This window comes from Canis lupus, chromosome 4, assembly GCF_003254725.2.
Source record: "Canis lupus dingo isolate Sandy chromosome 4, ASM325472v2, whole genome shotgun sequence".
NCBI lineage: Eukaryota > Metazoa > Chordata > Mammalia > Carnivora > Canidae > Canis > Canis lupus.
The window spans coordinates 31636907-31659755 of NC_064246.1; the positions used below are offsets into that span (position 1 = coordinate 31636907).

At 38.1% G+C, this 22849-nt stretch overlaps 1 protein-coding gene and 1 long non-coding RNA gene across 10 annotated transcripts in view; one reads left to right on the forward strand and one right to left on the reverse strand.

Annotated features, from left to right (window-relative positions):
* NRG3 (neuregulin 3) overlaps positions 1-22849 on the forward strand; it is a 1039823-nt gene that overhangs the window by 743832 nt on the left and 273142 nt on the right. The gene's annotated exons all lie outside the window — the stretch shown is intronic.
* LOC118354577 (uncharacterized) lies at positions 5348-22446 on the reverse strand. Of its 3 annotated transcripts, XR_004815366.2 has the most exons (4): positions 22394-22446; positions 20390-20514; positions 10108-12723; positions 5348-6032 (listed from the first exon to the last, which is right to left on the reverse strand). It is a non-coding gene; the product is annotated as an uncharacterized LOC118354577 (long non-coding RNA). The 3 variants fall into 3 exon arrangements; XR_004815365.2 differs by lacking the exons at positions 5348-6032; positions 10108-12723 and adding an exon at positions 19191-19346; XR_007410182.1 differs by lacking the exons at positions 5348-6032; positions 10108-12723 and adding an exon at positions 19389-19886.

Consider the following 22849-nt stretch of genomic DNA (forward strand, 5'->3'; position numbering starts at 1 on the left):
ATTATGAATTTGGAAACTATGTCTACTTTGACACGATAGATAGACTCTATGATCTCGTGGCAGTTTAGCATCATGCTGTTGGTGATGGGTCCAGAACTCGAAGGACATGAATTAAAGGTTAAGCTGTGCTGTTTCCCATCTCTGAACTGTTATTCAAATAAGTCAAGTGCTCAAGAAATTGGCCAGAGCTCCCCTTTCTCTTCTCCACCACCTGTAAATTGTCATGACAACATCAGGTATTGGTGTTACTAGAATCAGTGATGTGTCTTCTTGACCCAGATACATAATGTTGCAGGTTGAAAGTCCAGCATCATATAAATATGGAGAAGTTATTATGGAGATTTAGTAATGAATAAAAATGAAAATGAATAACTTGGTCTAGTCAGCTATTTATGATAGCGATAATTAATAACAGTAAAAATAATCAGGAATAATAAAGTGATTGTGAAATTGAGATATTTGGAGATTATTCCCAGTAATAAGTGTTATTTGTCTTGGAGGTAATGTACAATTTTCTAATGATAACGATTTCCTTGAGTTGAACAAAGAGTGGACTTTTGGTACTTTATTTTCCTGGCTCTTCAGTTTAATTTTGCTATCTCAACTCCCTACCAATTCTGGTTTATTTACTTCAGAACTCCAGAGCTCCCTGGCAATTTGTAGTGGTGAGATTTTATGTGACTGCTGGAAGGCAGATTCTGAAGCATAAAGAAAGTTTGCCATTGGCAGAAATGGCCCCTATGAGACACATTTATCAAAAATGTGAAACAAGAATCAAAGGATTGGAACATATGGCTTCTTACTCCCCCCCTCCCCTTTTGGAGCTGAGGTGACAAGAGGAGACTTTTTCAATTAAAGATTACTTGACTGAGAGTCACTTTGTCAGGATGGCCACAAGATTTTTTTAGGTTACTATCTTTATTTTCCAAAGGCATCAAGACAACCTTTCTTCTAGTGATTGGAAAAAATCTTGTGTCCCTTGTTGTCCCTGCTTTCTTCCCATTCTTGCTTCTCATTATTCGCCATTTCTCCCTTTCTCTATCTCTTTGCTCTGGTTTTTCACATCTGTTTATGTCTCTCTGTCTTTATATTTCTTTCACAAATCAGCAAATATGCTTCTTAGCCTCCACTCTATAGCTCAGAGCACAAACACACATAAACACAAACACACAAATGCAGACACAGAGCAAACACACGCACTCACTAAATACAAACACACACAATATAAACATACACATACATACACACCACACACATAGACTCACTTTGCTCAAGATTGCATACAAATTGTTAAAGATAGAATAATTCTTGTCATTATTAGTTAATCCGGTAATTCTTGCTCTCTGATTCTGTTCTTTATGTACCCAAATGGGCATTCATGGTTGTAGAGATTTGAGATAGAACACCTATTGTTCCTGGGGTGCCTGAGTGGCTTGGTCATTGGAGTATCAGACTCTTGGTTTGGGTTCAGGTTATGACCTCATGGGTCATGAGATAAAGCTTCATGTTGGGTTCCATGCTCAGCAAGGAGTCTGCTTGAAAATTCTCTCCCTCTGCCCCTCCCCCAGTCCCTTGCCCTTTCTCTCTCTCAAATAAGTAAATATTTTTAAAAAATAATGCTTATTGTTCCTGCAACCTGTAGACTCCCACTGTGTGGCTCCCATCATTACCTTCTTCCCTCAGCTTATTTATTAATATTCTAGCAATAATATTAAAAAACATATTCACTATAAAACTGAAGAGAAACTTAAGATCATAAGCCCCAGGACCCACAAAACAAAGCTTTTCCCTTGTGGATCCTAAAGCTTATACAATTCTGTGGCCCTTTTTAAGAAAAGAATGCAAATTTTAAAACATTAAAAGAAATTCCGACTAGTTACTGGAGATTTGGTGATCCAGGTCTCCTTTTTGCAATCTTTGTAAGCAATGTATTTAAAAAATGCTTACATAGAATGTTTCCATTTGTAACCTGGCTTCACCTCTTCATCCAGAAGTCTGCATGTCCCATCAACCCCTAGCATTCCCAAGGGATCATGCAAGAAACGGGCCCTGAAGTTTCAGCTTCATTCTCTGCACTGTAATTCCACCTCTGGTGGGAAATATGCCCAAGTTCCAGGTTTCCCTTTTAGGTGGAGAGTGACTTGATTTTGTAATGAGTCTGAGGTCACAGCCTCCCCATCAGTTTGTCAGATTCGTTTCTTGCCATTCCATGGCCCCCATGCCCTGAAGTCCTCATAAGTACCTTGCAAACCTATCATGCTTCAGTGCCTTGCACCTTCAAAGCGTCTGCAACACCTGGGACTTCTGCATCTCACTCTCAGTAAACCACATTATCATAGAAGAATGAGGCTATAGCTGGGTCTCTACACTGGGTGGTGTCAGTCCTATTGGTTGCAGTATCTTAATATGATAAACCAAAACATAATGGTCAGTTTTTATCAAAAAGGGATTGTTTTCAGGACCTGCCTAGAACAAGCATCCTTGACTGCTAATTCAGCATCACATTGCTTTGAGAACTTCAGCCTGGCCTGAATGTGTCACTTTGGGCACTCCCAGGACCACTGAGGGTGCAGGGAGCAGTGCTTGGTGGGTCTCGTCCTTTGAGAGTCTGCTGTACTGGTGCATAGCTGGCAGTGAGGTTGCACAGATCGGAGTTCTGAGTTCTAATTCTTGCCCCATCACTCATTGCCTTTGTGACCTGGGGCACATGACTGAACTTCTCTCATCCTTATTTTGTCTTTTGTAAAATAGAGTTAATGACCCTTCAAAGTAGAAGAGGATCTGATCATAGACAGTGAAGCTGAAGTACTATACCTACTCAAAAGTAAAACTGGCATTAGAGACACTGGTTCCACATGTTGATTGCTTCACAAGCTCAGTTGAGAAATAATATTTAGGCAGCCACCAAAAATAAATTAAAGGTATGCTGTCATCCATTTAACCTAGGTAAAATTTTGATTAGTTTAATAAATGCATGTGGTCACTCTTTTGCTTGCCCCTAACCTGCTCTTCATTCTCTCCTTCTGTCTGCCCCATATCCAAATGGGTATGTTCCCCAATGTTCAAACCTGAACTCTCCTGTTTTCTTTCCATATATTCTCTGCTCACTAGTCTCTGGTGTTAGCAACCCTGGCAGATTTGCATTTCTGGATTAAGCCTGTATCTTATGCCTTAGCCTGTATCTCCAGATAGTGATTTCCTTGCTGTCCTCTCCTTTGGTCTACATAATTTGCAATTGCCAATCAAATTGATTCTGTGAATTTTTAAAATACGGATAAAGGACATAGTTAAGAACATTAAGACACTTTTTTGAGATAGTAAAAATTGAGCTGAAATAGAAGCAGGCACTGGCCAGGTGAGAAGGCTAAGAAAGAAGGTACCTGGAATAAGAAGTGGTAGGGATCGCCAAGAGATCAAATATGAGAGCAAAGGAAAGTAAGGGGCCAAGATGACTCCTGGGTTTTGGTTCAAACACTACATAAGCGGTGGTGAGCTCACCGAGCTAAGGGCATACAGGAGGCCACTGAAGGTTTTTCGGGTAGGAATGGGGTGAGGCAGCATCAGTTATCAATCCTCACTTGACATTCAGACAGGTTGAGTTTGGGATAACTTTGAAACACCTACATGAAGATCCCAACTACAGAGTTAAGTCTAGAGAATAAAGGACAAGTCTGCTGAAAATATAAACATGTGAGTCCTTTTAACATTGGTGACAATTTAAGCTGGAGGCATGAATGCAAATGTTCCAAAAGAAAGGATGTGGAGCCAGAAGAGAAAAAGCCTAGGACTCAGGCCTGAACTTTGGAACTTTAACAATAAAAGATGAGTTTAGGAGAATGATGTGATCAGTGGAGCATATAGGATGGCCCAGTAGGGGTTGGTGATCATTAGGGTGGCATACAATTGGCTAAACTGGTAATGAAAGAATGCTAAGTAAATATAATACCAAGGCAACACCTTTAAATTAATGCTCTGTGTGTAAATCCAGGGAGATAAGGCTGTTGGATTTATTCAGATTGGAATTGCAACAGGTAGGTATGCTAGGAAAACAGAGACAAGAGGACTTAGAGCATTGGATTAATCAACCATCAAAAGCCACCTGATGGACATTCTTGCCTATCAGTCTCTTCGTACATAGCACTACATAAACTTTCCACACTGTACCTTTCTTCCTGTTGCCACTCTCTTGCTCCAAAAATTTCAGTGGCTCTCAATTGTCTAGGATAAAATTCAGAATCCTTAGATCAGAGTTCAAACCCCTTCTGGTACACATGGGCTATCTTTCTAGTTGTTAGTTCTCCTTTAGAATTATAGCTGTCTTTTCAGTGATAACTAAGTGTGCCTTAAACATCACCATCTCTAGGCTTTTAATAAATGGTTGACTATAATCCCCTTCATGACTTTAGCAGTCAGTGGTCCCTGTTTTCTACCACTCATCGGGATCTGTCGAGAAGGTAGGTCATCAAGCAGTCTACATCTGCCAACCTTTTGAGCACCAGTTCCAGGGAAAGTACATTCAAGTAAGGTGCCAATCTTGTGCTTCATGGAAAGTCTGAAGTCTCTTAGATGAAATCCAGTTTGGGCCATCATGAGTTCTAGCACTCGTGATGTACCATACTTCACTAATAAATAGGCCAAGAAGTTCATCTCTTGCATCTATACAGCTAAGGAATAGCCTATCTATATGAGTGGCAAAACTCTAGGAAGGCTTCTGGAATCCCATCTCCAGTGTGCAAGACTTTCAGAGTTAGAGAAAAAAACATATAGGAATTAAGGATGTGTATTATCATATAATAGCATGCATCAAAGTATTTTTATTTAGATTAAAATCAGTAGGAAAATGCCCAGCCTTTCTGTTTGCATTTTTAAAAATATTGCAGGGCACCTGGGTGGCTCAGTTGGATAAGAGTCAGCCTTCAGCTCAGGTCATGATCCCGGAGTCCCGAGATCGAGCACCGCATCAGGCTCCTGGGTCAGTGGGGAGTCTGCTTCTCCCTTTGCCCCTCTCCCTGCTCATTCTCTCTCTCTCAACCTCCCAAATAAATAAAGTCTTTAAAAAAATATTGCGATAGGGAAAAAGAAGAAGAGAGAGTGAGGCAAACCAAGAAACAGACTCTTAACTATAGCAAACAAAATAAGGGTTACCGGCTGGGAGGGATGGGTTAAATAGAATTGTGGGAATTAAGGGATGCATGTGTCATGATGAGCACCAGGTGTTGTATATAAGTGTTGAATCACTAAATTGTATACCTGAAACTAATATTACAGTGTATGTTAACTGGAATTTAAATAAAAACTTAAAAAAGTATTGCAATAACAAAATTGAATTGCTTCTTTATTCGGAGTATTCATAGTTGTAGCTTATGAAGCATTACTTTAAGAGAAAACCAGAGCTTTGGTCTGGACTACCTTACAGAAGACCAACCTGTTTCTTCCTGCTATGGATGTTTGCATTCCTTGTCACTCTAAAGGTGAAGGGCAGCAGATGGCCCCCTGAAGCCATGTCCCTGAACCACAGAAGAGGATGGAGATCCTTCTCTCTGTCATTCCATTTGTTGTTCCCTAGGATAAGTCCCTGAATTTTTATTTTGTCTTTGAACAGTGTTTCTTTTGTAGTTTGGAGCTGCTTTTAAGGAGAGTTAATGCACTTGTTGGCCTCTGTGTCATCCTGGGGCAGAGAGAGCTTCAATCAGGCTTCTTTGTTTTCTGAGATATCTGAAATCTTCCAATTTGTACGATGTTTGTGCTCAGAAAGGTCTGTAGCTGATGTCTCTTTTAATCTTTTTTTTTACATCTCTCCTTTATGTCTTCATACTCATTTTCATGTGAATTGTTTTGTTTTGTACTTCTGTTTTTTTTCAGAGTGAGTTTCTGCTTTTGCATTTCTTATTTCTGATATTTTACATACGCTAAGACCCTCCATGCAAAAGTGAAGAGGTATGAGCCTCTTCTATTTCTCAGGCTTTTTCTTTCTCTTTGGACCATTTTCTTTCTCTTTATGTTCCTCCCTGAATCTCTTTGTGGAGTTGAACCTTGCTTAGAATTATAGAACAAAAGTGGAAACAGAAATTTTAGTTAGAATGACCAGCATTTAAATCTTGTTCTTTTTTTTTTTTTTTTATTCTGGCTAGGTTGAATTGAATTTCTTGAACTTTAGTTTTGCCATCAGTTAATGAACAAGATGATAATATGCACTTTCCAGGAGCATTCCAAGTCTTGGAAGAAATAGCCATTGTGCCACTTTGCACGTAGGAGATACTCAAAAAGTGGGCCTGCCCTCACTTCCACCCCCACCATACTCTGAACTAGTATGTGGTCATAGGCAAGAACTCTGTAGCCAAAGGCTATCATAAAACTAGCATGTTCTTTATGAAAATAATAATTTATAGCAGATGGTTTGTCATGTTTATTGCTAAGGTAAGTAACTTTAAATTCTGCACAAATATAAATATTTTTTTCTTATTCTAGTGAAAACAAAAATATTGGAATTCTGTAACCATTTGGAAATAAGAATTTATAATATATAAAGAAAATATGATAATATAATAGCTAACACCTAATATTTTCTATATGGCATTCCCCATATCGAGACACAGAAAGAAAAGTTAATTCACCTAAGCTAATATTGATAGGAAGTAGTAAAGGTAATATTCCACCCAGGCAATCTGTGTCCGGGGCCTGTGTCCTTGTCCACGCAACACCACCACCACCACCACCACCAAAAAAAAAAAAAAAGTATTGTGTTTTTGTTATTTTATTTCAGGTCTGTGAAAAGCTCTACACTGACATGATCATATAATATTCTGTATCCATCTACGTGGTTATTAGTGCCCTTTTTTGTCTATGTAGAGAAAGAGCCTATGGGAAAGAATTATCCATATAACTAATAATACCAAAACTGATGTGGAACTTAGCAAGTACCAAAAGGGCTATTCTAAGCCGTTGACACACATGAACGCTCTATAATTTTCGCTAACATTTTATGTGGCATAGGTGCTAGTATTGCTCTCATATTTCAGATGAGGAAATTAGAAGATAAGTATTCTGAACAAAGCCACACAGCTAATCACTTCTGAGGCTGGAATTTGAACCCAGGTAAGCTAGTGCCAGAGGCTAGGTCTTTAAATACCGCCCTGTGCCCTTCTCTGGACTATGGGAGGTGTTGAGTTTATTTTCCTTTGAATCCTATCCACTGCTGAATCATGACAGTCCGAATGCCTGACACATTAGATACTCAATCAACATTTGATGAAGTAACAAATAGATTCAATTTTCTGAAAACTAAAATCTAATTTACGCAACTAACACACAAACACTTGCTTTTTGTAAAATACTTGGAACTTTTTTTTTAAGGAAGGTAAAAACTTCCTTCTAACACAAACTCCTCCCCAAGCCACCCTTTCTTCCCTTGTCATAATTTGAATCTTTATTTTCTGGACTTTCTCAGTAAAGATGAATATATTCAGTGGTGGTCAGTGTTTATGAATTGCTGTTGATCATGGCATGAGCCGATGAAGTTGGTGTTTGCTCTGAGTCCTCACGGTAGCTCAATATAATCGTGAATGTGGTGGTGCTTTATTCAGAGCCATTTCTTTTGCTATAAACACATAATAAATGCCCTAGTTTTATGATGCAGTGTTGGTGGAATTGAACTTGAAAGCTCAAAATCATGCAGATAATTACAAGCAGCTTCCATTTCAATTATTATCCAATCCCTGCCTGAAAGCTCCTTGCCCAGGGGTGTTAGCTGTGTGACCATGATGGCTGCTGGAATTTCAGGTCTTCTGGGCAAAAGATTAAATGTCCTGACCACGGGCAAGTTTCTTTCTTTCCAAGCTTCATACTATGTTTTCCCTAGCCTTGCAGCCCAGGCTTTTTAGGCCAGCTATTACCAGATTTTTATATGTCAAAGAAGACTATAGCATTGAAAAACATAATTGAAGAATCATTCTTATTTAGTAAATTTTATTCCTCATAAGAAATGGTGTGGGTGGAGAGCTGCCTTTGGGGTAAGCATAATGGTACAATAATTATAAGCTTGGGTTTTGGAGCCAAATTGCCTGGTTTGAAATCTACCGCTACCACTTATTGACTGAACGATTAACTGAAACTGGGCAATCTAGTAGACTTTCTGAGACTCCATTTCCTCTCTCGCAAACCAAAGATACTAATAATACCAACCTAAAAAGATTATGGTCATTTGAATTAATGGAATCAGTGTGAAATACCTAGTGTGCTACAATTCTAGTAAATATTAGCTATCTAAATAATTTTAAAAGCTAAATAAAACCAACATATGCAGGAAGAACAATTTAAGGATAAGTGGAAATCTTTCCCACTTTCATGTGATGGTCAATATTAGGCCAATACTTCTGCTGAGAGCTGATGAAAACTTCATCTGGAACCAGGAGAATGTCAGTGTCCTATCCTATTTTTCTAGGACATACTGTTCCCCAAATGAACAAATGATGTGCATATCATTTGTCAATAAAATCGACACATTGTCAAGTAAAGGAATCACTCTTTTGGTTTCTTTACTATTTAATGAAGCACTCATAAGTGAACTGACTTATTAATGAATGTAACCTGAGTGAATGAATGGTAGATGTTCTCCTTTGTGGTTGATAGAGTGCCTAGAACATTCCCTGGTGCATAGTAGGCACAAAATAAGTATTTGGTGATTTACAAACCACCTTCTTCCAGAGAAGAACTCTTCCCGTTGTTTGCATCTCTTGTAATACACCAGTGCTCATTAAGCTCCCCAGCATAAGATCCCAAGCCCCTTCATTTCTTCTTCCCTGGTACCCAGCACAGGCTGTGGCATGACTGATTCTCAGTGGCTTCTTGCTGCACAGAATACTGGGAAAGAAAATCTGGTCTTTGAAAGGCACTGATAGCTCTCAAGAGTGATGAGAGCCATAGATTCAAAAGAGAATTTGAGGAATAAAAGATTTCTAAACCTTTCTAAAGGTGACAGAGTAGGACTAGGGAAACAAAGGACTGTAAAGCACTCTTTCCTTTGAAGCCCATGTCCTGTCACCATGTATTATTTGTCAGGTACCCCAAGATTGGAAACTAAGCAGGACTCATTTTCACATGCCCACAGTTGCTTCCTTCTTTTTTGGAGCCCCCACTGTGTTCAGAAACATTGCAAACTGTTCATTTAGCTGTAGAGATAGATGATAGATAGATAGATAGATAGATAGATAGATAGATAGATAGATAGATGATAGATAGATCATAGAATGTTCATATGTTTATCTAATGATGGGAAATCTTGAAGTTTGGAGTTAGATCAATTTAGGGTAAATTATACGGCTGGCACATACTGGTTAGGTGACCTAGTTCAGTGTAGCAGAGACACCCCCTTTATGGATGAGGACTACAGATCAGTTGATTGTTTTTTAAGATATATTAAACAGAAAAAAATCCTAAAAATTCATACCTCTCTTAAATATGTTCTGATGGTCTCAAACATATAAATATATTTGTCAAACTTTTGGTGTAGACCTAAGGCTTTTCTTGAATATTGGTCTGCTGATTGAATTTCTTCCAGAAATCACTCTTGTATACATTTTATACATATAAACTATAATTTCCAGTTTCAGTTTCCTTAAATAGGACAAGAACTAAAAGTCTCTGTAACACATGCTATGAGCAGAATTGATAGACGTTCCCCACATTCCCTTTCCCAAACCATTAGCTCTGTAAAGGTACAGATGATGTTTTAATTTTAGTTTTTTACTTCCCTCTCTGCCTCCTTTCCTCCATATTTTCCTTCCCTCCATCTTCTTTTTTTCACCACAACGCCAACCATATAACTTTATATATAGTAGCTTCATGGACTAGAGGAATCGTTTAAAATGAATTAAAAATTGCCTACTATAACACTTAATATACACATAACATTCAATAAAAGGGGTATCATTATCATTACCATTATATTTATTTTTATTATCATATTTTATAGGTGCAAGGTAAATTGGTGTCACTAAGCTAATATTAAAGCAATTGGGGGAGGCTTGGATGAGGAGTTTTTAACAAAGATCCATGAACCAAAAAAAAAAAAGCAAAAAGCTAGTTGATGCAACTAAGCATCCTACCTACCCTGACAGTTGTACAAGTTGAAGTTTTCCAGCCCATTCTATTGAAGTATGTGTTCCATTTGTAGTCTTCTTAAGTAATAGTTGTATTTTTGTGGTGAAATTGTTATGCTTTTAGAAAAGAGTGAAGTTGGGATCCCTGGGTGGCGCAGCGGTTTGGCGCCTGCCTTTGGCCCAGGGCGCGATCCTGGAGACCCGGGATCGAATCCCACGTCGGGCTCCCGGTGCATGGAGCCTGCTTCTCCCTCTGCCTATGTCTCTGCCTCTCTCTCTCTCTCTCTGTGACTATCATAAATAAATTAAAAAATAAATAAATAAAAAAAAAAGAAAAGAGTGAAGTTCAGTTATTACAGTCCAAAGTTGTTAAGGGATAGAGCTATAACTCCAACTTTCTTACTTACTTTAATTTTCTTTACTTTTTCTTGAAGTATACACAGGCAAATAGGTTTTGAGGAAGGTCATATTTTATGGGCAAGCAAGAGCTCTGAGGTTCAATTTGCATGCTGCTGTGTTGAGTTTACATCTTTGCAAACAGGTTGCTTCTTGCAAAATTGCTTGTGTGTACATTCAGAATGCTCTTGTGTTTGTGGTTTAAAGTATTGGGTTAGAGATCTCACCAAGCACTAAAGTAGCATTAGCTCTCCATAGATGGCAATCCTATTATACATACAAGGATACATTTTAATAAGTACAGATAGAGGTTAAAGCAGAAGAATTGAGGAAGCAGTTGGTTCCCTCAGGGATAATGGTCAGTATAATCATTCTTTTGCACCAAGCAAATAAATTAGAAATCTTCATTGCATCACAGTGGACAGAATTCACATTTTTATTTCTCCCAAAAGTGTTGGCTGCCTGATTCCAAACCAAGTCAATGTAACATGTCTTTTTACATCATTTCCTATTTTTGAAAAGTATTTAAAACTGAGCCAAGAGGCAAGTATATATAATGTTAGTAGATGCTTTAGGAAGATATATCTTTAAATAGAAACCTTCTCTTCCACGGCCATTAAAAACCAAATTTTAGGATTGACCTCTAGAAGTAAGTGAATAATCAATTCCTGTTGATGGATCAGAGGAAACAATAAATTTTGATCAATATTACTGTTTCTGTCTTTTCTGTCTTTGATAATTACCATTACATGTGGCATTCTCTAAGACAAAGAAAAGATTAGTGAAAGTCTTGAATATATTCCAAGAACATCTTCTAAGTAACTAATGGAGCAGGACACTGTGGTCTTGATAAAAGTTTGAGAACTTGAGAGGGCAGGAAACATTTCATAGAAGAGGTGGGATCAAATTTGTGTCTTGTGCTAGAGAGGAAGGTGAGGTGGGGGTGGGGCATGGGAAAAAGCAGGTAGTGAAGGAACAGCAAAGCATTCCAGAAACAATTTGACTAAATTTGAATTGTAGAAAGTATCAAGGAAATTGAATTGAGGCAGATTCTAAAGGGCTTTGGTTGCTGTGATGAGGAATTAGACTTTACAACATTGAAGGATTTTTCAGTAGACATGTGACTTGATGGCAATGGGTTTGGGAAAATGAACATTTGGCAGGGGAAGGGAGGGCATCTAAGTAATTAGAGGGCCTGAATTTTGAATATTGAAAGATCAATGAGCAAAAGAATATAAAATGTAGATGGGCAAGACTATATAGATGACTAAGGATATAGAGGCCCCCCCCAAACTTAACCACAATCCTCATCTAGCAAGAGCCCAGCTGTTTTCCCTGTTCATCATCTCTGCTTCTCAGTGGCTCATGCAATTTTAAAGCAAGAAGAAATAATAAAATAATGATGAAGCAGATGCACTCTGTAAGTGCACCTTGGGATGAATAAATTATAGAAAGTGCCCTGCAGTGGGAATGAAGGAAAGGAATTATTGAAAGAAAATGGGCCTGTGATTTTCTCATTGAGTTCAAATTCAGCCCTTCTCAGTACAAAGGAAGTAGGTACTCTTGGTCTGGAGGCCTGAACAGGCCTTGGGAACCTGTGGTACAAAGGTGTCAGAGGGGACAGGGGGAGAAGTGGCTTGTCTCCATGCCTGTGTGGTTCAGGCTCTCTACTTGCCTCTGAATATTCTCTCTCCCAGTAGCACCCCATTCGCAAGAAAGTTTCTGTCCTCCTTCTGCTTAAAAACCTTTGAGAACCCTCCTCCACCTCCTATAGTTGAATTATCTCCTTTTCATTGGCATTTAGGACTCTGTGCCACCTGCAGACCTCTCCAGCCCTGTGGCCGAGTCTCACCTGGCTGAGAGACTCGCTACTTCCCAAAGCACCATGCACACATAGCTTCTTCTGTTTGTTGCCCTTCCTCTTCTCATCAGCTGGTCCCCCTTGACCCGGTACTAGCTCAAGCATCTTCCCATTATGCCTTCTTTGATCTCTCTTCTCTATGCAGTTATACCACCCTAGCTCATATTTATGGTGCTATTGCTGTCGAGTAGATACTATTCAAAATATTTAACAGATACTTGCTTTGCTGACCAGTCCTCCTGCATGTTGCTACCTTGCACCGAATGTGTCTCTATCACTGTCCAAATGTGCCTCTATGAGTGCCTGCGCAGGTCTGTGCACTCTTCTGAATCATGAGCGTCCTAAAGGCAGGCATCTCAGATGCTGTGTCTGGAAATAGAAATGATCACAACTATAATAACAAATTATATTTATGAATACTACTGACTTTGTTTTAGGCATGGTCCTATTGGACTTCTGTTTCATTGAAATTTTATAACAACCTTCTGAGACAGGTAATACTATTATCTCCAACTACAAGTAACATGGGGTAATGCTAGTAACCACCACATAGGGTCACGTGAAAATTAGATAATATAGTATTAAAAAATATTGTAAAATATTGTAAAATATTTAGCACATGAGGAGTTTCCAAAAATATTAAATAGCATTAATCACTTAAGGGATGTTAGTACTATACATATGTGACTCACTGCAGTCACTCAGGATTCAGTGTGTCTGTGTTTGAATCCTAGCAAGCCTTTATTTTGATGTATCTTCTTTTTATTGATTTTCCTCATAATAAGATGCCCTTTCAACTGGCTCGGTAAAACCCCTAAAATCTGATCAATGTATATTTTGCCCTTGGTTTTTAAAAGAAGTAAATATTTTGGCCCCAAAGGGAACAATAAGTGCACCTGGCTCAGAGAATAATGGGTGATGGGCATGAGACTTATTCTTGGATTTCCCAGAGAACCAAACACTTGGGGCCCTGTGACTTCATGTTAAAGAAACACAGGTAGAATCAATTTAGCATTCCTGCTGACAAGCTTCCATCTCAGTAAGTAAGCCATCATGCCCTCTGGAGCAGCCATCTTAGGTCAATTGAGACATTTGGCCTCATTAACCACTTTGGATTCATCTTAAGACTTTCTTATTTATAGTCTTCCTAAGGCTTAATGGGCTTCAAAATGTACTTTGCCCTGGTTCACATTGAGTCTTACCAAGCTCTGTGCTTTTACTCAGCAGGCTGTCAGCTTTTATATTTTTCTCTACGAGGCAAGGAGAGCCTTGCAGCTGCTTCTGGATGCCCAATTAACATTTCCATGTCACTTTACTCCTCTTTGTCATTATTCTTTATGCCATCTTTGTTTCCTTGATCACCGGGAATAGATCGAATCATTTTAGTATTCTGACTTAGCTCTTCTCTATGTTTCGAGTTTATCAGATTTAAATTATTCATAATAGAAATCTGTTCTTTCAGTAGATTCCTGTGATTCTGGTTTCATCGCCATTGTTTTGTTGTTGTTGTTTCTGTCAGAAGTAGAAATTGAACTAAATCCTGAAGGGTGGTCATAGTTTGGAAAGACAGAAAAGGGATGCTGCAGGCAGGGGAGTTTTGAAAGCAAAGATAAGAATGCAGTTGGGTGTTGGTATGTGTTTGTGGATGCGTGTGGAGTGGAGGGTGCACTGATGGGTTAAAGGAGTAATATCTGGGTAAGGAGGGGGAATGAGATATACATTAGAATAAGAGTGTCTAGGGAGCAAATCTCCACAGCTTTGGCTCATCTCACTAACCATTTAGCAAAAAATGTTACCTCCCCAAATCTCATCTTTTTTATGCCCCTACTCTGGATTTTTCAGAGTCAACAGTGCCTTCATCTAGATTTCAAATGATTTCTCTGGCCATTTTAAACTCTGTAGAGCCCAGCACAAGTGACTTTATAAAAAGCTAATCTTCAGTCATCTTTTCCTACCATGCATCTTACATTTCAGCTACACCCAACAACAATGTGAAATCATTGAACTCTCTCCATGCATATTCATCTCTCAGATCACCACTCATATATGTTCCTCCTCTGATTTCCTATGTCTTGAGTGCACTTATGATCCTACATTAAAGATATGGATAAGATAATTCGTTGTCCGTATATTTCCCCAGGCATAATTACTCACTCCCCCACATGTGCATCCAGTGTCCTTGAACATATTTGTATTTTAGCGCTTATTGCAGCATCTCATAATTATATGCATATATGTCTAACTTGTCACCTAGACTTGAGCTCAGTGAAGTAGTGTTCACCCATGGTTCTCTTAAAAAGTTTCTCATGGTGTTTGGTAGGTAGCAGGTGCTCAGTCACTATCTGCCAAAGTGCTTTGAATGGAGAATCACTGCAGTTCTCTATTTGGGAAATCCTGAGAGTTGATGGTATAATCAGACTAGTTATTGTTTAATTAAATGTTTTCTACTGGAGATTTCTCTTTAATCAGTCTTCAAAACTTTTTTGGTTAACAAATATTTTTTGAAGATCCTTAGGGTCAAAATTATTTATAGGAAATCACTTCTGTGGTCGTTGGCCATTCACTTAGAAAGGATTCACTGCACCTTTCAATTAATGAGCTAATTTCAGTTTCTTAAATCACACTAATATTTATTTCCCAAGAAATAAATAAATTTCAGCATATAAATTAGAATTGTATTAAGTAGCAGGTTTATAAATCAAGTGATTTAGAATGGCATTCATTTAGAACTAATCCATAAGTCTTTTTTTAGTGAGAAATGAAAACATAGCCTCAATAATTTTAGATGTAATTTCCATACACTTTTTGTTATTGGATATTATAGATTGATTTCTGCTTCTGATAGACTTTGAAATTGTTTAAGCACATAAAAGTCCCAGTGCAATTTTCCACAGATAAATAGAGAGAAGGGGCCCCCAAATACAATATTTTATATGTCTGAATCCCTGATCTTTTAAAACAGTTCACCGTTTAGCAGAGAGAATGTTTATAATTTTTAAGAAGGAATCCAGCCGGCTTTGGTATACTAAAATGCTTCATATTTGAAAACTAAAACAAACATTAGGTGGCACCGTATAAAATTCTTAATCAAAACTGGTCAAATGAGGATCCCTGGGTGGTGCAGCGGTTTGGCGCCTGCCTTTGGCCCAGGGCGTGATCCTGGAGACCCAGGATCAAATCCCACGTTGGGCTCCCGGTGCATGGAGCCTGCTTCTCCCTCAGCCTGTGGCTCTGCCTCTCTCTCTCTCTCTCTCTCTCTCTCTCTCTCTCTCTCTGTTACTATCATAAATAAATAAAAATTAAAAAAAAAAACTGGTCAAATGTTGACAATTTCATATGATTCACCATCATACCTAGAGCTTGATTCTTTGGGAGGAAAACCAAGGAAGTAAAAATAAAATCTCCAAGTAATTTGAAGTGATACCTGAGAAAACTATCATGGGAATGCTGCTGTGTATGTAGGTATGGAATGCATGTTCCTAAAAACAATTGTAACCTGGTAGAGCAAGGAGTTGTTCTGCACTATGTATCCTGTGGCCGAATAAACCAAGACTGGTTTTCATTAATCACTTAATGCACATAAATCCGATCCCATTTGGAATGCTTAAGACACTCAACTACCATTAGAACTACCGTTAGTGATGAGTGTGACAGTGCACGAGATGCTCAGGTACTACATGCAAAGCCTTAGCTGAGCACCTGTAGTAGTCATGATAGGTTATGCCTCAGTAACAAAGCAGCTCCCCACCAATCAGAGCAGCCAAACACAAGTAACATTTAAGCTATGCTTATAATTTTCATGTGGATTGAGTGATAGCTACTTCAGGACAGATAGTGGAAGAGAATATTGGAGGGTCTCTGAAGGTTTTCACTGTGTTGAGCTGAAGTAACATGTCACTCACATTACATTTCATTGGCTGGAACTACAGTCTGATTTAATTGGAAGGGAAAATGGACAGTGAGTGAAAAAAAGGGGGAGCAAAACCAGATATGGGTAATCATTAGACATCTCTACCAAAGATTTTAAGACTGTGGTGGATTGTGTAGTTCATTTAACACTTCTTTATACTTTTCCATGGTACCTTGCAAACGGGGACAAATGAAGATGAAAGCCTGCATCCCAAGAGGTTTTCTTCTACTAAAACTGTTTAATAATGACCAACTGCTTTTGTGTTCCTCTTTCCACGTGAAGCATTAGTCTACATCACAGAATTTTGTTCATTTTCATAGAACAATTCTGTATATGTAAGCAACATGGTTTACCATATCAGACAGGAAGTGTCAGCTGTATACAGTAGAACCGCCCAGAAGAAGGCATGTACACGAGAATAGAGTTTCTTATATTTAGAGAAAATTTAGGTTCAATACTGTTTTATTTGACTTAATGTTGGTCACATTTTTTTTTTCATTTTGCAGGAACATTAGGGAATCTCAACTCCATAATCAGTTGGTGTCCAATCTCTCTCTTGGATAGGTGAGGATTCCCTCCCCATCCACTCCCGCCCTCCATGAGCTTCATAAATCAACATAAATCAACAGCATGTAGATGGAGAAGGGAGTGGTACTAGTTGGCATGTCCTCCCCTAACAAAAATGTGGCTACCAGAAACATCAGAGAAAGCATCAATTATATATTATAAAGCAGAAGTCACAGTTCTATTCATTCTGTCATATATAAACTGAACAAACTTTCACTGATCTATAGAAACAGAAAACTTTTAGAATCTGTGCTATTGGGAAACAGACAGCATCCCATCCCACTACCTTCATGTGGCTAATCTGCTCTCTGTCTCACTGTATTGCCTGAAAAGTTTCCATCATCTGAAACACAAATTTCTCACCTTTCCTTCGGTATTTTGTTATCTGCATATTTTATTATATTTCCTCTATTTATTTAGGTATCTGAAAAAATGGTGTCCAAATAGAGCTCATCTCTTAAATCCCCTTTGCAGCCCTCCAGTGCCAGTCTCTCCCTGAGACTCTTTCTCTTTCTTTCTTTTTTTTTTTCTCTTTCTTTTTGATGTGTCTCTTTGTTTTACTCTTCTCCCTCTCCTAATCCCCATCTCCCTTCCTCTTCTTTTTCTCCTTCCTCTTATCTAGAACTGGCTTATTATTCACCTGAATTGAAATTCCTGGGAATAGGAAACATGATCCGCGTAAAAGAAAAGAGAAAGAAAAAAAAATGGCTTGTTTTTAGATAGCCCTCAATGAAAGTACAAGATTTTGAAGATATACAAATGTCTCTGGGTTTCCTACTCCACCCAACCTAGGAAAATAGCATGATAATGCCAAGTCCTATGTGAAGGGTTAGTGATGGGCTAGCGATGGGCTCTTGGGCTCTGATCCTAACCATTGCCTTATGACCTTATTTACATTGAAATACGGTCTTCTTGTTCTGAAGTTAGATATCACCTTTATTTGGTTTTCTCTAGCTAGCAGCCCCTTCCTCCTACATACTCACTTGGGAGTTCCAGATCCAAATCCTAGCTGCTGACAAACTGCTGTGTCTTACTGCAAATGTGGAGTTATAAGGCCAAGACTCATATTTTGGGATATTAATATCAGGCCAGAGATGTAAGTGGACACACAACAGGATCTCAGTAAATCTCTTTGGGTTTTGAAAATGATCTCTCCATTTTCTTCTTCTCTCTCCAGTACCTATTTCAAAATATGAATCATCTTAAGAAAAAAAAGATGAAATGGACAGTGTTTTCATAAAGAAAAAGGGTCAAGAACTGTTCCAAGTGCAATACATGCACTGTCCTATTCAACTCTCACACAAAACTATCAAGTAAATAGTATGGTCCTTTACTAGGATGAAGAGCTGAAGTCCAGAGTCTCAAGTCCTTTGGAAAGGCACACAGCCATGTGACAGAGTAGGGATTCCAGTCTGGGGCACTTATCTAGAACTTTACATTCCTTGGCTTATACCTGAATCAGAATTCCTGAGACCAAGAATCATGATCAACTTTAGAAAAATAGCACAGACACTTAGTTCACATACACTTCTACTAATGATTATTAGGGCAACGATTCTTTTCATTTTTATATTTTATAAAAAAATTAGATCATCAGGAATGTGTGTGACTTTACTACCATCTCTTGGTAAAAAAAAATACCTAGGTCTACAAACTTGGGCTTGCAGACTTGTAGTTCTGCATTTTTAAAATTATACCACAATATATGGAATTGAGAGGAAAAAATATGTAGTACTCAGACTCTGAGTCAGAGAGAGAGTTCCCTCATCATCATGTTCCTATATATTTAAGATGGGTCTATCATCTGACCTAGTAATTCATAATTTTTTGGTACACCATCCAATTCTTTACTGTTAAGTAATTTTATTTCTGCTATTTTAAGAAACAGAAAAATATGCTCTAAAGTATAAATGTCAGCATGATATGTAAGACAAAAAGATTGACAAAACAAAGAGGAACAATATTTGTAGAAAGTCATATATAATACAACAGTGATTCAGTGTAGTAGTATGGAAACTCCATTACGTTATTATCAGGAAAAAGCTGGATAAACTATGTGTGTGTGTACGTGTGTGTGTGTGTGTGTATACACACATGTATAATTTCTAAAATATAGTTTTAAAAACCTGTGACTAGATAAAGAGCCAGAAGAAAATTTCTCTGCAGTTTTAATAGTAGTTACTCCTGGAGAATAGGTTTTCCTGTTTCTCTTTCTATTCTTCATTTTCCAAATTTTCTACTGCAATTAGTTGCTTATCTCTATACTAAGGAAAATAAAGACACTTCATTAAATGGATAGAATTTTTAATAACTATTTTTATACATTCTCCAAAGGAGATATTTCCTGACCTTTCCTGGATGGTATGGCTGCCATTTTGTTTTACACAAGAAATGACAACTCCTCTTCTGTCATTTTGAAGTGCCGCATTATGCAATAATCTACAGGGTGGGGAGAGGCTCTCCCTTGAAGCCTTTACCTGCAAGCTTTCTCCTTTTTTTGAGTCTGCACCTCCATCTGTAGCCCAAGATGAGAAACGATGTACTAAATCACCTTGACAGTTGTCTGTTTGCATTATATCATCAGCTCCTACCTCATGTGCTGACACCACACTCCTCACATCTCTTATTTGGCTCTCTCAGGTGCAGGCATTCTCAGACAGAACAGAGAATCATTGCTTTGCTTAAAAGACACACAGATGTTAGAGCTATCTTCCCAGAATTTCCGCACAAAGTTATTATTAACTTTAAATCAAGGATAGGGTTCCTAAGAGGTTAGACCAGGCCATGCCATCCTTTATGTAATTTTACTGCTTGACTCAAAGCTATTTTCCTCGGGAGACCATCGCAGTGTCAAAAATTTCTCCTTTAGGCAGAGGAATCATTGACAAATTTATGATAAGAATATATATATATATACTTAAAATATATATCTAAGATGGTTATATCATCTGACCTTGTAATTTGTGATCACTTAGAATGAATTGGCTTGAAAGGAAATTACTTCAGGTGAATTAGGAACAGGATAACAGTGGGGAACATATACAGAGGATGATGCCTATAGGGAAAAGTCATTTGGAAAAGTAAAAAAAAAAAAAAAAAAAAAAAAAAAAAAAAAAAAAAAAAAAAAACTTTTTTACTGATTCCCATATTTCCTGGAGCTAGCCATGGATGGGCTCAAAAAATATCTGTTGCTAATATACGACCAGCATTTTCTGGGGCCATCCTAGCAACAGGCATGATGTGGAATGCTAGCAGTGAGGACAGAGCCAGACATATGCCACCTCATGGGAACTTTCAGCCAAGTGGGGAACACAATGCCAAGAAATAAGCAAAAGACCTGGAGCTTTGAGAGAAGTGTATCCAACTTTGCCTGGGCAGGAGAAAACTAGCAAGCTGAGAGCCTTGGCTTTTTCTTAGTGAATTTTACCATTTTCAATTAAAATTGATAACACATACTTTTTGTCCAGTCTGACTGCTGATACATTGTAAACTAGTTACTTAAAAATCATTACCTATGATTTAATTGTGATGAATTCCCTCCACGTTATCTTTACGTACCTTAGGTTCTTCCATCACCTGATCCTGTTCTGCTTGTTTGTTTACCTGTGTGACTGCCTCTTCTAGGCTGCCGCCTTCAGTGGTCATGGTCCAACTATCAGGTGCTGTTACATAGTAAATACTCACTAAATGTGGATTAAATGAGAAACAAAAACAATTCTATCTTTTGAGTCTTATATGAATTAATTCTATTTTTAAGGGGCATCCAGTGAAATAGATGCTTATAATGACCAACTTTATTTTCTGTTGAATCCAATCAACCAACATAAATGACAACTCTAACACAACTTCAATATGATTACAGTTGTTGGATGACAAAGTAGGAAAAAGTCCAGAAAATTAAGCCAAAGCCTACTTAAGAGAAGCAGACTGGGAGAGGCTGTCAAATTGAAGAAAGGTCATATAAAAAATGATGGAGGAGTCTGTGCTCCTGAGGTAATCTGGTTCTCCTCCAGAAAACCCAGGCAGCTAGCCATCTTGTTGTTGCGACCCTCCCACCCGCCCCAGAAAGTTCATTCATGAGCTTTCCCTCTGCAGAGAAGAGAGGATCATGCCTATTCATTTTCTACCACTGGAGCTGAGAGCTATATACAAATGCCACACCTGATTTTATGTTAACATTGTCTAAAATATTCAAAAAATAAAAATTGAAACACCATATTATCAGCAACCTACAGAATTCATGGGCACTCCTTTGCAAGTGGAATATTGTCATTTTCAAAATGACTTTAATGAGTCTTAAATTGGGTTAGCATCATCAATATGTGGGAAGAGGTAGGGAGTGGAGGAAAAAAGATCCTTGAGGGCTATAGGGGATGGGACAGGGAGGGAAAGGGACCTTCAGACCTGATTTCAGGCAGCTATCAATAATGTGTCATTCTGTAATTGGCCTGAGTTCCAGGGAACCATCAGTATCTGCCTTTTAGGATCAATGTGCAGTTCTGTGAGCTGAGACAGCTTAGTGCTGAGTGGGCTGTAGGTGAAGTACGCCTGCCCTATCTTAGAAAGGCAGAGGACCAGCAAGGAGAATCCATCTGACATTGTAAGCAGCCAAATTAATCAAGAACAACCAATTTTTCAGCTCTACAGAGCTATATTTCCATGGTTATATTTTAATAACTTCAAGTAACCTGTAATTTCCCCAATTCCTAATTGTAATATAGCATGTATATAAGGAGAACCCAAAAGTATTTAGATTTATACCACAGATGAACTTTTTTTTTTTAAACATCACCTTATATACCATTTGCACAATAACAGGATAAAGTCAGCTGCACAGATGTGATTTGTTGGTTTGATCATGAAAAAAAGGTAACAACGCTATTGAAGTCCTGGTTAGTGTGAGAAGTGGTGCTTAAACAAGGAGCAAGGTTACACAGGATGATATGATATCACATCTGGGAATCTAATAGGGAAAAGTTTACTCAATAATATATGCTTTAAAAATCCAGAAAGTTTATGGGATGCCTGGGTGCCTCAGTTGATTAAGCATCACCTCTTGATTTCGGCTCAGGTCATGATTTCAGGGTCATGAGAGAGAGCCCTGTGAGATTCCCTGCTCAGCTTGGAGTAGGCTCAAGATTCTCTCTCCTTCTCCCTCTCCCTCCTCTGGCTCACACATGTACAGTTGTTCTCTCCCTCTTGCTCTCGAATAAATAATAAGCAATCCTTTAAAAAAATAAAAATCCAGAAATTTTAGATTTGTCATTTGCAACAATATGGATAGACCTAGAGAGTATTATGCTAACTGAAATAAGATAAAGACAAACACCATATGACTTCACATATGTGGACTCCAAAAAACAAAACAAATAGATTCTTAAGTACAGAGAACAAAGTGGTGGTTGCTAGAGGGGAAGGAGTAAGGGGATAGGCAAAATAGATAAAGAGGATTAAAGAGTACAGACTTTCAGTTATAATATAAGTAAGTTACAGAGATAAAAATACAGCATAGGGAATATAGTCAATAATATTGTAATGACAGTGTATGGTGACTACACTTACCATCAGAAGCAGTGAGTAATGTATGTGTTGTTGAATCAGTATGTTGTACGCCTGAAATAAATATAACATTGGATGTCAATTATACTTCAATGATTTTTTATATTTAGAAGAAAATAACATTTTCATCTATCTACATTATTTTTTGGAGACACAGTATGGTGATTAAGAAAATGGGTTTAGGGTGCCTCACTGCCTCATTGGCAGGGCATGCAACTCTTGATCTCAAGGTCATGAGTGGAAGCCCCACATTGGGTATAGAGTTTACTTTTAAAAAATTATAAAAATAAATAAATAATAAATAAGAATTTATAAAGAAAATGGGTTTGGGCATCAGACAAAGTCAGATTCAAGTCCTAGTTCCGCCTCATTCTTGTTCTGTTTCATTAGCAAGCCAAAATCTCTCAGAGTCTCAGTGTTCTCATGTGTAAAATGGGAGGTCATATAAATGAATGAATG